General features: G+C 36.2%; 1 protein-coding gene across 7 annotated transcripts in view; it reads left to right on the top strand.

Annotated features, from left to right (window-relative positions):
- THSD7A (thrombospondin type 1 domain containing 7A) overlaps positions 1 to 15368 on the top strand; it is a 431400-nt gene that overhangs the window by 372237 nt on the left and 43795 nt on the right. The window lies entirely within an intron of this gene.

The raw sequence follows: 15368 nt of genomic DNA, 5'->3' as shown, positions 1-15368 counted from the left end.
TTCCAAAATCCATTTCCTTTTTTTCACCTTATCTCATAATTCCTCTTTTATCAAAGTCTAGTGAAAATAGCCCCAAAGACTCTATAATATTGAAACTCTAGATATAAGTATTTTTCAGGTTAATATATTCAGGTTACTGCATTCCTAACTTAAAGATAGTCAATGCATTTAGAACAATAACTACAAAAAAAAAGAATTTAATATTTATAATAGATGTGCTTTGAGAAACAGGTGTAAGGGTAACTGAATATTTTATTCTCTGTATCAATAACATCAGTGCTATAAATTAGAGACCAGGAAAAATATAACTGCACTTGCGATCCTGAGATGATATGATAATGTAAAAGATCATGATTAGTCATTAAAATGCAAAATTGAAGATCACCTTTAAAAATGTTCCTCCTGGAATGTAGCTTATAAGGATTTGCTCACATTTTATATTGTTATGCCTAGTGAATCACCAAGATAATCGTTTGTTTGTCACGTAACCTTTGAGTTTTCAGAATGACTTTTGTATATTCTCACTTTTATCCTGATCTGTTAATTAGAGGCAGGGGGGTGTCAGCAAGCCACTTAACAGTCAATTTTATTTTTAGAAAAAAACCTTAAAAATATCCTGTGACTCTCATAAAGTTGTTAGATCACTTAACAAAAGTCAAAGTACAAAAATAATAAAAATTGAGCAAAGGTAGTAGACTTAATACCACAGCATTGTCAATTCAAAGTATGAAGAATGCAGTACTGTATTCTAGAACACAGAAAGCACAAAAGATAGATTTCTGATAGCACTGAACTTCATGGGGATTGTGGAAGGATCTAAGACCCTTAACTAAGTAAAGGGCTCCAGTTTAGTTCCTTGTGTCTGTCCAGCATCAATTCTTTCTCATTAAATCTAATCTACGGCAGATGTCCAATGGGATATTTCAGTGTTTACTGAAACATTTATTCAAAGTGACATCCAAGGAAATTGAATCTCTGTTGCCTGATTTCTTTGGAAATTACTTCTTTGCTTATATATGTACTATCAGTTCTGATGGTGTTGGTGGATTACTCTAACTTTGGTGTTCTATGCGAGGCACACTCTAAATTTCAGTCTCTGTGACCACTGCCTTCTCTCAGCCAAACTGGCTTTCCAAATGGATGGTGGAAAAGCGGCTTTCACGAAAATGTCTCTTTCTGTTTTCAGTTTAAATATAGAATTGATCCCCACATGTATGCAGTGCAAAGACACTAATCCCCTGTTCGATAGTGGCCTTAGGGCTTTTCTATTTTATCTGTGCTGTCCATCTGTGGATCATAACAGTTTGACTTTCACCAGTTTAATTCTTTTATTTTAGGCCATTTCCCATGTGGTCATTATTATTTTAATAGCACAGGTCTATTATGTCTGGCATTCTTTGTAGTAGTAAACTTTGTACTGAAAGATGATATACCTGTTAGCAGGCTCTGGTTCTTGAATCCAGTGACAGTAGAAACAAGGCTGGACCCAAAATGTAAAGGTACAGGCAAGGCTTTATTGGCGCAGCAGCTGCAGCCAAAAACAGACACAGTCTCAACAAAAGTGTCAGACTGGCTCTCAGAACAACAGCCAGGGGAAGTTTTAAAGGGGCTGAGGTGGGGAAGGAGTCCTGCTCACACACGGAAGGGCTGGGAATCCCAGGCAAGTGGGCACGCAGGTGTGGTTGACAAAACATGCTTCTTCATACATCAGATGTTTCATTTGCATGTTAAGTCTCCACCGCTGGGCATGTTTTCTAGCCCTGAAATGAGAGGAAAAGCTGATAAAAGATCAAATTTGGTGGCCATCCTATCTCAGATCAGTTTGAACCTGTCTGGGCTTGCTCCTTGGTCCCTGTTTGATCTGCAAGAAAAACGACAACAGCCAGCATGGAACATCCCGGGTGCATAGGGGCTTGTTCCCAAGGTCCCTCACTGTCTCATACGTACTACACTCTGAAAATCAGATCTTAAAGTTTACCTCGGGAGTCACATAAATGGTATTGGCTATAAATCTTATTGATATATAAATATATTGGGGGGCATTTATCCTAAGAACATAAGACGATATATGTTTCTTTACTTTTGTTGTGAAATCTTAGATGGTGTCATTGTAGCAGCAGATTTTAAATCATTCAAAAACCAAATCACACATGTTCTCACTGCTAGAACACTCTAATATCTCGGTTGATTGGTTCATTAGAACCTTGAGTGACTACATAGTACCAGGTACTTCTCAAGTTAATCACTTAAAATTTCGCAGAACAAGAGGTAGAATTTCTAGAATTTTTTAAAATCATATATCATTTACTCTTAATATTTTAGAGAATCTTAGAGAAAATCTAACATGCAAAATGCATGTATACATGATTTCCATTTAAATATAAGTGATAGAATTTTATCATGCTGCCCCTCAACCATACCCCTCTTTCCCAAACCCTTTTATCCTGCTCTACATTTTATATTTATAAAGCATGTGTCATTCTATAACCATACCATATAATTTACTTGTTATGTTTCTTTATGTTTTATCTCCTATACAAGAATTGTACAAGATTGAGGGAGGGTATCTTGGACTATTTTATTCACTGATGTATCTCCAGCCCCTAGAACAAGTAGGTGCTCGATATTTGTAGAATGAAAGAATGAGTGAAGCTCTGGAGATGTAGTTGATCCACAATCAGGCTTGGATTCTTTCTTTTTTCCAGATGCTATTCTTCCCTCTGTGTCCCATTTCTGGGCAATTACCAGACTGTTGAGAACAACTAAGATCTTTGGAATAAGGGCTACTCATGCCACATACTTTCTCTATGTTATTCATCAAATATTTGTGCTTCTTTCTACTGACTAAATAGAAGAAATAATAGTCAAATACCTATTTCACTGAATTAGCCCAGTGATATCAATATTAAGTCTCTTTATTGCATTTAAAGCTTATTGTTCAGAATTACCTGATTGGACGACGTCTTAACCTCCTGGTTTATATAGTTGTGACAACTTATTTAACTTTTTATTTCTGCTCATCTTTTCCTTGAGAAGTAGAAACAACATTTCTATTTGAGTCATGTGAAAGTGATACTTGAATGTGAATTGGATAAAATGTAAAAATGCCAGGTGCTCAAGTCTTGAGCTCTAAGAGCTACATAATTCCTTCAGACACTTCTCTTCAATCTTTGCCCTCAGCAAGTTTATCTTTGCCATGTCTCAGAGGTAGTTTAAGCCATAATGTACTATCAGTAAATATTCTAAAACTCAATTATATTTGTGATGTTTTATTATCTGCTAATATCAAGTTAGCAGAAGGGCACATCTGATATGATTCTTCTTCCTGAGCGCATGATATACTTAATATACATTGCTCTCCTGTTGCTTAAAAGTAATATATTGTTATTTATACCTAACAAATACTTGCTAACATGTAGACACTATGAAGAAACTTAACAATCAACTATTAGGTTAAATTACTTACCACCAAATGTTTTCCTAAAAGTCCAGATAGCAAATACATTAGGCTCTGTGGACCAAAAGTTCTCTGCACAAGTAGAGACACAAGTGGTCTATAGACGAGCAGCATAGACCTCACAGGGAAACCATTGGAAATGCGGAAATTCAACCCACATTACAGACCTACTGAGTCAGAATCTGCATTTTGACAAGATCCCCCCCGGAGCTCTATTACACATTTTTTTAATTTACATTCATTCATTCATTCATTCATTCATTCATTTATAAATAACCTCTACACCCATCATGGACCTTGAACTCACAACCCTGAGATCAAGACTCATGCTCTACGGACTGAGCAAGCCGGATGCCCCACACATTTGAAGTTTAAGGATTACTCTACTGGATTGTGCAGATCCTCACAGGGTTTGGTAGGAATGTGAGCTTGAATCTTTGTAGGAAAGGCCTGCGGAGATCACCCCCGAGAGAAGCACAATATACTGACTTGGGCAAAATATTCAACATTTCCAATGTTATAGTTCACTTGATTGCCAGTTATGAGGAAGAGAACATTAGGAATTTTTTTTTTTTTAATTTACAAGGATGGGTCTTCATAAGGTGAATTGTCTATTTAGGTATGATTTTGAAAACTTGAATGAGTCTATAGGGCCCTCTGTGATGTGGTTTTGGAATATAGGTGAGGTTCAGTGGGGTGGAGTCTGGAGCTGGTGACCAAGAAAGAATTCCTGAGGCATTTTTGGTGCAAAATGGTTGTTTTATTAAAGCACAGGGACAGGCCCCGTAGGCAGAAAGAGCTGTTGCACTGTGGTCTTCAGGAGTGGCGGATTAGATAACTCAGGAGTTGGGGAGGTGAGGACAAAGGGGGTGTCCAGAAGGACTGTCATATGCTAAAGACTCTCAGGATACTGAAGGCCTGGTTATTGTGAAGCCAAGGTTGTTCTTCCCTCAAATGAGACACTAACATGAAGACAGTTGGGAGTTTCCTGGAGGAATGTTACATTCCTTCTATCACACGTCCTTGTTAATGGGCTTCTGGTTCAAAAGAAATTCCATTTTATTTACATTTCCTTCTGCCTCAGCCTCCCTCAATTTCATGTAGGGGAGGGTGATGTTAGGACTTCAGGAAACTGAGTTATGCATCTCTGGAAGTTAGGTTATTGGTAAGAAAGCTTCTTCCTTGTAAATCACTAGGACATTTGTAAACTGAGGGAGACTCCTGTCCTGCAGGACTGTGATCTTTATCAGTTAACCATTTGTTTTTCCTTTAGGGCAGCCCAGAGTGCCTGAGGAATGTCACACATACCACATGGGGGGGCCAGGGGAGGTGTAGGGTACCAGCTTCTGCTTTGTCCTCAGCTAGCCTTCTGCTCCCTCATCCTCTGTAGAAAGGATATTGGCAATTTAATGATTGCCAGTACTCAATTTACAAATAGATTTTAGTTCAAGAGCATGTACTTTTAAGACATTGTGTGGAACTCAGGGTACATCTGATAAAAATAAGTATGAATATGGGGAGAGTAGATTCGGAGGATAATCTACATAACCACTCAACCATAATATGATTAGAATGTATTACTTTTGTAATAGGATTCTATAGAAGGTTATATAAGTTTAATATTAGAGGTTAATTAGAAACAAAATTGAATGAGAAATTTTTCCTTATCATGGTGGATGCTTGTATTTGAGGAAGAGCATGTTTAATTAAACCAGGCAGAAAAGGCAATAAAGAGAGTCTTGTAAACAAGCTAAAATGGAGTGCTAAGTTCTCTGAAAAGCTTTTTTAGTTGGTCGTATTTATTTAATATCTAATTCATTTCGGAATTTAAATCTTTCCTTTGACCGCACAAGTACAGATGGTAAGACTTTTGCAGTTATCATTCACAGTTGAGATCTTTTTCCTTTTAAATGTAAAGGAGAGGAAGGGTTTGAGGGACAGACTTTTCCTGAGGTAATAGTTGCAAGTTTAAAGAGCCAGGGAAAGAATGAGAGGGCCACTGTGGATACCGAATACAAAAAGAAAGCAATAGCCTAGGGTCAAATTTAAATAAGGTATGGAGACCAGCATTATTCTCCAACAGGCTCCCTGAAGGAGTACTGTGGAGGTGATGAGGGAGAGACTTTCACTGGAAAATTTCCTCCAGCTACCATTCGTGTCGTGTTTGATGGAAAAACATCTGGTGCTATTATTTAGTTCTGTGTGCTCCATGTCCTGGAGACCTCAACTCATCTATTACTTAATAACGTGGTTTTCAAACTGGGCTCCACAGAGCCCCTCAGGTCAGGCTGTCAAACGGAGCTTCCGATAAATCCCATAAACTTACTGGGCTTTCTTTCCAGCTTTTTAGAAAGAAAGTGTTCTGCGGCTTAAAATAAATTTAACTGCTAAAAATAGTTCATTATTTGTAACAATAAAAAAAAAGAATTTTGATCTTTGCCTTAACAACTTCTGCCATTATATTTTACTTCACATCCTTTCTATAGGCCTCTGGCCCCTTATTCCCCCTAATTCATTAGAGACATCATAACACTAATTTTCAACAAAATGATTACAGAGTGGTAATCTTGCTGATATCTGTGGCAATTTTATTGATTTAACCGTAGAATTGTTCATTCTTTACATTATGTTACAAGGTTCAAAATCCATGAAGATACTAAATGACCTGTGTGAATCCGCATACAGATTCTTGTTGTATTAGTAAAACCCTGCAAATCCAAAATAGTTTTTAAGTTCCATATCCCATGAGTCTAGTCTCGTTACTAAAATGTAGGTCTTTTTCAAAGCATCATCAAAGCATCATCAAAATAGTTATGTAATGAACAAGGCTATGCATAAGGAATTTTTTATACGTTCATGAAGAAGATATTACATAGTAGACATAAGCCCTATATATGGGCTCAAAAAGCAACCTGAGAGCGCATGAACAAATTTATGGGCATTTTAAATTTAAATTTTGAAGAAAAATTTTTACTTGTATTTCTCTCCATGTTTATCCCATTTCTTCATAGTTGCCTTGAAATCCAGTTTAGCTCTTACAAGAAATTTTAGTTAATTTGCATAAAAACAAAATTGACTCCCTTAATGGTCTTTTTAAATAGCCATTTAAAAAAAAAAAAACCTCAAGGTATTTATTCACATAACAGTTTCCACTCCCTTGGCCATAAGCTTGACCTTTAAAGCCTTAGAACTTTAAAGTAAATATAATTTAAGAAAAAATTTCTTAAGTTTGGGAGATTTGGAGGTTTTTTAAACTTGTTTATCCACTTTTGCATTTTTTTCCATATCTGGAAATGGACATGAAAAGTCTTACTTTTTACATATTAAAACTCTGTACACCTCAAAACATGAATCCAAGTTTAATGCATTATAATTACAACCTGTCTGAATGGTCTGTTTCTTACTGGTCCAGTGAGATGCTATAGAAAAAAAGTCAGTATAGGAATGCGTATTCAAGCCATTCTCCTAGAGATTCACAGCTCATAATAGCAAAAAAGGAAAGCCCAGGGTAAGGAGACCTACTTAATTTAAATGCAATAATTTTCCAACTTGACCACAGAAATGTTTTTTTGTTAAAATTATATTTAATGCTAATTAGAATCCAACAAACTAACGTTTAAAGATCATCCTTTGGAAATACTTCTAAGGCAATATATGGTTTTCATTAATTGAAAGAAAAATGTCCTCCATTGGATCAAGTTAAAAATAAATCACTCTAGGGGCACCTGGGTGGCTCAGATGGTTAAGCAACTGCCTTCGGCTCAGGTCATGATCCTGGAGTCCTGGGATCGAGTCCCGCATCGGGCTCCCTGCTCAGCGGGGAGTTTGCTTCTCCCTCTGACCCTCTTCCCTCTCATGCTTTCTATCTCTCATTCTCTCTCTCTCAAATAAATAAATAAAATCTTAAAAAAAAATCACTCTAATAAGTTTCAGAATTAATTTATTTCCCATTGCTTCATCGTCTCAACATTCCACCAAATATGTTTACATTGCTGACAAAGCCTTATTCCCAAGGTCAGCTTTTTAGCTCTGATCTCTCATTTTTAATACGGGATTAGTTAAAATTATAAATGTTAAATCTGGGGAGAAGGTCCATAAATGCTTTAATGTATGTAATTATTCCCAAGGTTTTATTTTGGTTGAATAAGTAAACTATAGATACAGGGTCTTTTATAGATAAGTTTATTTACCTTTTGATAAAAAGTTATGTCTGAAAGTGCAGTGTAATTCTGGCACCAACTACCTGGATTTAAGCCAAACTCCACCAGTTTAGGGCTCTGTCCTCTACAAGACTGCTCAGCCCTTCAGACATCAGCTGCAAGTTCAGGGCTCCCCAGGCCACCCTTACTACTGACATGCTGGCTACAGATTTGGAAGTTCCCACTAACCCCTCAGATTTACTGGAACAGCTCAGAGAATTTAGGAAAGCACTATAGAGTTGACCCTTGAACAACACAACTGTAACTATGTGGGTCCACTTGTACACAGATTTGTTTCGATAAGTACAGTACAGGACTGTAAGTGTATTTTCTCTTCCTTATGATTTTCTTAACATTTTCTTTTGGTCCACCTTACTTTTTTATTTTAAGAACAGAGAATATAATATAAACTATATGTAAAATACATGTTAATCAACTGTTTATGTTATACATAAGACTTCTGGTCAACAATAGGCTATTAGTAGTTAGGTTTTGGGGGAGTCAAAGTTATACAAGGATTTTCAGCTGTACAGGAAGTCAGTTCCCAAAACCCCCACACTCTTCAGGGTCAACTGGACTTATAATTAGAGTCTTATTATAGCAAAAGGATACAAATCAGAAGTAACCAGGGACGCCTTTGTGGATCAGTCAGTTAAACATCTGACCCTTGATTTTTGGCTCAGGTCCTGATGGAGCCCCACCTTGGGCTCCACACTGGGCATGGAACCTGCTTAAGATTCTCTCTCCTTCTCTTAAAAAAAAAAAAAAAAAAAAAGCGGTGGCAAAATAAGAGACAAATAGCAAAGATCTGGGAGGGTCCCAAACACAAGGTTTCCATGTTCTCTCCCCATGGATCCAGGAGGCATGGCCTTCTCTACATATCAATGTATATTATCTGCCAGAAAGCTCACCCGAGCTTTGGTATCAAGAGGTTTTATTGGGGCTTCATTATGTAGACATGATTAATCAATTCATTGGACACATGGTTGAGCTCAATCTGTCCCCCCACCTGCCCCCAGAGATTGGGTGGATATCATGTGGCTTAAAGCCCCAACCCTCTAAACTTGTTCTGTCTTTGTGGTGTGACCATCCCTATATCCTCAGACATCTCTTTAACATAAACTCACCTGTAGTCCAAGAAGCCACCATGAATAAGAAAGATTCAGGAAATTTCAGGATTTGGAGGCTACCTCCCAGGAATCAAAGACAAAGAACAGCCAAATCCCTTATTATACAACAGAAAGCTTTAGAGTTGGCAATAAGAAATGGCCTTGATAATACACTTGTACATAGCTGTACCTAAGTGAATCTGAATGTGCCTAGTCATTGGGTAACTCCCAGTATTGGAATAATAACAGCAACAGAACCCCATAGCCATTAACACTGATGTTGAAACTTCAAGAAAATCCTTAAGTACCTAGCAGATATGAAGAGATAGGCCTTCATATGTATATAAAGCAAGTAAATATAAATTTAAAATAGCATTTCATTGTAGTTATATTTTCTGAACACTTCACTATGAAAATTGTAATTGTCCAAGGTTGATTCATAACTTTTCATACATTGACTATATGAATTTGGATAGAACATTTGATGATAGGAGTCTGGATATATATAGGAATTTGGTTTTCCTGGATTGAGTAATCAGTCCTCAATATATAATTATAAAAGAATATTCTATTTGAGAATTTTTTAATGATCTTTTTCAATATTTTTAAACCCACAAGGATAATAATAAAGTTCTAGCTAATTTGTCTCATTCCTGATTGCAGTCATGTGCATAGAATATACATTAAAGTAGGAGAGATTTTTTGAGGTTGCTTTTGAGATTAATCCAAGTTTCAGATATAGTGCCAAAGTTGCTCATTCAAACATTTGTAAATCAGAACCAACCAATATTTTCCATGTGCTTTTAAAATGAATTCTTTATCAGCAGTGCACCTTTCAACAATACAATATAGTAACTGTGAAGGTTATTGAAAGCTGCTTTATCTGTGCATTCATAATTCAAATAAAAGAGGTGATTGGATGTATCTCAAAAGCAATATGTCCTCCAGTTGCCACTTAAAGCTTGCTAGTGTTTTGTTTTTATTTCAACCTGGAAGAGTAGTCAGAATAGATATGGGCTACAAAAAATATGATCAGAAGTCAGGAGGTCGATTTTCCATGTGTAAATTCGGTGTTGAACTGCTAAAAGTTTTAATACCCTAATTGTGAAGTCATTTGTTTTATTCCAGCATTCCTTAGAAGGCATAAATTGCTACAAGATCCAGCAGTTTATTTAGCCTTAAAACGCATGAAATATTTCTGTCTTTCCATCCCCTATGATTGTTTGGTGTTAATTGCCCTCAAAAATGATCTTAGCTGAGAAGGCAAGGGAATGCTTATCTAGCAATTTACTAGTAGCATTAAGGATTTTAATTGTGCTAGATAAACATGACAGGCAATTATTGAGTGTTGTTACACATTGGAAAATAAAAATGGAATGCTGAGCATTATACTCTTTTGCAGTTTTGTCTTTATGCCAGTGCCTAATTTATATCTTTTAACAATTTAATAGGTTGAATTTTATTTGAGAGCTGTTTTCTGGAATATGCTATTGGAAGATCAGACATAAAACTTTTATATTTGCTTACTTAGTAATACAATATGAATCAATCTGAAGTCATACGTGTTAACTCTCACTAATGCCATAGTCTTCCAACAGATAAAATGGAAAGAAAGACTATCCATTTATCTGTTACTTTGTGAAGTAGTGACATGAATGATCCTGTGATTCTACTTCAACTATGAGTACTAAATAACAAAAGGTTAAAAGTTTACTTTTGTTGTCATTTTGAAGGTGGGAAAATGCAATTCTTGTAGAAATATTTCAATAATTTATTACCTTTGTAACAAAAGATAAAGAAGGCACTATATCATAATAAAAGAGATAATCCAAAAAGAAAATCTAACAATTGTAATATTTATGCACCCAATATGGGAGCACCCAAACATAAGGAACTTATTGATAATAAAACGATAACAGTAGGGGACTTTAAGACCCACTTAGATCAATGGACAGATCATCTAAACAGAAAATAAACAAGAAAACAATGGCTTTGAATGACACACTGGACCAGATGGACTTAACAGTTTTAATCAGAACATTCCATCCTAAAACAGCAGGATACACATTCTTTTCAAGTGCCATGAAGCATTCTCCAGAATAGATCACATACTCATTCACAAAGCAGGCCTCAACAAATACAAAAATGTTGAAGTCATACCATGTAACTTTTCTGAGCACAGTGCTATGAAACTAGAAATCAACCACAAAAAAAAATCTGGAAAGAACACAAATACATGGAGGTTAAACAACATGCTAGTAAACAATGAATGGGTCGACCAGGAAACCAAAGAAGAAATTAAAAAAAAAAAATACATAGAAACAAATGAAAATGAAAACACAATGGTCTAAAACCTTTGGGATGTAGCAAAAGTGGTCCTAATAGGGAGGTATATAGCAATACAGCCTACCTTAAGAAGCAAGAAAAATCTCAAACAACCTGACTTTATACTTAAAGGAGCTAGAAAAAGAACAACACACAAAGCCTAAATCCAACAGAAAGAAGAAAATAATAAGGATTAGAGCAGAAATAAATGATATAGAAATTAAAAAAAATAGAACAGATCAGTGAAACCAAGAGCTGGTTCTTTAAAAAAAAATTACAAAGACTGATACACCCGTAACCAGATTTATCAAAAAGAAAAGAGAAAGGACTCAAATAAAATCACAAACGAGAGAGAATGGACAACCAATACCATAGAAGTACAGTTATAACAGAATATTATGAAAAACCATATGCCAGCAAATTGGACAACCTGGAAGAAATGGATGAATTCCTAGATATAAACTACCAAAACTGAAACAGAAGAAATAGAAAACCTGAACAGACTGATAACCAGCAAAAAAAAAATTGAATCAGTAATCAGAAACTCCCAACAAACAAAATCCAGGACCACATGCAAAAGAATGAAACTGGACCACTTTCTTATACCATACACAAAAATAAGTTCAAAATGGATTGAAGACCAAAATGTGAGACCTGAAACCATAAAAATCTTAGAGGAGAACACAGACAGTAACTTCTTTGACATCGGCCATAGCAGCTTCTTTCTAGATAGGTCTCCTGAAGCAAGGGAAACAAAACCAAAAATAAACTATTGGGACTATATCAAAATAAAAATCTTCTGCACAGTGAAGGAAACAATACTAAAAGTCTACACAATGGGAGAAGATATTTGCCAATGACATATCTGATAAAAGATTAGTATCCAAAATATATAAAGAATTTATAAAACTCAAGACCCAAAAAACAAATTAAAAAGTGGGCATTAGGGTGCCTGGGTGGCTCAGTCAGTTTTAAGTGTTTGCCTTCAGCTCAGGTCATGATCACAGGGTCCTGGGATCGGGTCCCACATTGGGCTCCCTGCTCAGTAGGGGGTCTGGTTCTCACTCTCCCTCTGTGCTCTCTGTTTCTCTCTCTCTCAAATAAATAAAATCTTAATAAAAAAATGGGCAGAAGAGAGCGCCTGAGTGACTCAGTTGGTTGGGCATCTGACTCTTGGTTTCAGTTTGGTTCATGGTCTCAGAGTTGTGGGATCAAGCTCCACGTTGAGCTCCGTGCTGTGTGTAGAGCCTGCTTGGGATTCTTTCTCTCCCTCTCTCTCTAACCCTTCCCTCCTCCCTCCCCCTCAAAAGTGGGCAGATGACATGAATAGACATTTTTCAAAAGAAGGCATACATATAGGTGGCCAACAGACACATGAAAAGATGCTCAATATCATTGATCAGGGAAATACAAATCAAAACTACAGTGAGACCTCACCTCACACCAGCTACAATCAACACAAGCAACAACAAGTGTTAGCAAGGATGTAGAGAAAAAGGAACCTTCTTGCCCTGTTGGTGGGGATGCAAACTGGTGCAGCCACTCTGAAAAACAGTATGGAGTTTCCTCAAAAACTTAAAAATAGAACTACCCTACAATCCAACAATTGCACTACTAGGTATTTACCCAAAGAATACAAAAATACTAATTCAAAGGGATATATGCACCCCAGTGTTTATAGCAGCATTATTTACAACAGCCAAATTTTGAAAACATCCAAGTATCCACCGACTGATGAATGGATAAAGAAAATGTGGTACACACACACACACACACACACACACACACACACACACACACACACTGGAATATTACTCAGCCATAAAAAAGAATGAAATCTTGCAACAACCTGGATGGAGCTAGAGAGTATTATGCTAAATGAAATAAGTCAGTCAAGAAAGACAGATACCATATGATTTCAGTCATATGTAGAATTTAAGAAAGGAAACAAATGAACAAAGGGAAAAAAGAGAGAAGCAAACCAAGAAACAGACACTTAACTATAGAGAACAAGTGATGTTTACCAAAGGGGAGGTGTGTGGGGGGACTGGTTAAATAGGTGATAGGGATTAAAGAGTACACTTCTTGTGATGAGCACTGGGCATTATATGGAAGTGTTGAATCGCTGCATTGCATAATTGAATTGTAGTTTTGATTTGTATTTCCCTGATCAATGATATTGAGCATCTTTTCATGTGTCTGTTGGCCACCGATATGTATGCCTTCTTTCGAAAAATGTATGTTATGTATGTATGTTAATGAACTGGAATTTAAAGAAAAACTTAATTTATTACCTTTGAAATACTGGTGTCCTTTTACCAAAGCTATTGATAACATTTGGAAATAATTGGGATTTTTAAAAAATTATTATACTTTTTGCAAACAAACAATTTGGTCCCAGAATGCCATTGATTTGGATATTTTAGATATTTCTACAGTTTGATTCTATTTCATAAACTATTAGTTTGAAATACAAAACAAATTATTACTGACCTTTCTAGAGTTACATTTTTAAGCATCTTCTACTGACTTAAATTCATTTTCTTAACTGTGTTGTAGGAAAGGAGAATGGGATTTGAAATTCGTTTCAACTCAAAATAGTGAGATGGGCTTCTTTCCCCACCTGAAACCATAATGAAAGGAAAGTCAAAGTCTAAGATTTAGGTAGACACTGCGATCTATTTGAAAAATAGTTACGCTTTTCAAAAATTTTGGTAAACACTGTCATAAGTTACTTCAGTTCTTTATTGGACTTTCCTCTACATCATTATCAGTAGCCCACAAGCCTTCTTCAGTACCAGAAGTACATTCAAAACTTAGCATTGACATCTCTTTTTCGTCTTCAGTGTTTCACAGCTGACAAAGCCCCAGCTGCTACATCTGTCCTCTCTAAGGTTACCTGAGACTAATTCCTACACTTCTGAAAACTCTTTCATTGCACCCTGCTCTTCATGCCAAATTTGTGATCCTATCTTTAAAAAAGTCAGCAGAGGCACCTGGGTGGCTCAGTAGGTTAAGCGTCTGACTCTTGATTTTGGTTCAGGTCATGATCCTCGGGGTCATGAGATTGAGCCCCATGTCAGGCTCCATGTTCAGTGTGGAGTCTGCTTCTCCCCTTACCCTCTGCTCCTCCTCCCCACTTGTGCTCTCTCTCTCTCTCTCAAATAAATAAATAAAATCTTATAAAAAAATTTTTATTATACTTCATGTACAATTAAGTGATATAATATGCATATCTTCTGATGCATCAAATTCACTCCTAGGAATACTCCCAGCAAAAATGCATACATATGTTCACCAAAAGACATATTCTAGAATGTTCCTAGCAATACTATTAGCAATAGCTCCACACTGAAAAATTTCCAAATATCCACCGTCAATAGAATGAACAAATAAGCCATAATACATTCACACAATAGAATACTGTATATCGATTAGAATGAATAGTATTCAACAACATGCGACTATATGGATGAACCTCACACCACATTGTAGAATGAAAGAAAGCTTGCATATAGGGGTGTACACAGTATGATTCCATTTACATAAAGTTTTAAAAAAAACAGTTCTGCATTGTGAGAAATCAGGATAGTGGGAAGGGACAGTGATTGGAAGAGGGCACAAAGAGGGCTCTGGATTCATGTGTGTGTTCAGCAAACTCCGTACTTATGAAATTGTACCAAAAAATGCACTTTTGTGTTGGGAGACTAAGTTTAAAATAGCTGATATATATCTGACAAAAACATAAAATATATATGAAAATATGCTATAGATCTACTTCTTATCCAGGTTCTACTGGTTCTGCCGGTGTCTTACAGCAGCATTCCCTAATTTCTGTCCTACACACTCATCCATGCATAAATGAGTACACGTTCGACTGGTGAAACTCGAATATTCAAGCTCAATGGATTATATCAATCTCAGTATCTTGGTTGAAATTGTACTATAGTTACTATTATAAGAAACTGGGTAAGTAGACAAGGGATCTTGCTATATTATTTCTTGCAATTGTATGTGAATCCACAATTACCTTGATAAAAAAATTTCAATATAAAAGAGGGAGTGCTGAATAAACACAACATATTAAATTTCCAAAAGTGAGACCCTATCCCAAGTGAACTGTATCATAATGTTTGGGGTTGCTGGAAGCCTGTACTTTTAGCATGTGTTCCAGTTAATTTGTGATAAGGCAAGGCTAGGAAATACTGTGTAGTAAGGGGCTAGCTCTTTAACACTGTCTCAATCCAGGACACTGTGGTCACAAGCTTATAGATTAAA

Source organism: Zalophus californianus, chromosome 12, assembly GCF_009762305.2.
Source record: "Zalophus californianus isolate mZalCal1 chromosome 12, mZalCal1.pri.v2, whole genome shotgun sequence".
NCBI classification, from domain to species: domain Eukaryota; kingdom Metazoa; phylum Chordata; class Mammalia; order Carnivora; family Otariidae; genus Zalophus; species Zalophus californianus.
This window is presented reverse-complemented; position numbering and strand designations above follow the sequence as displayed.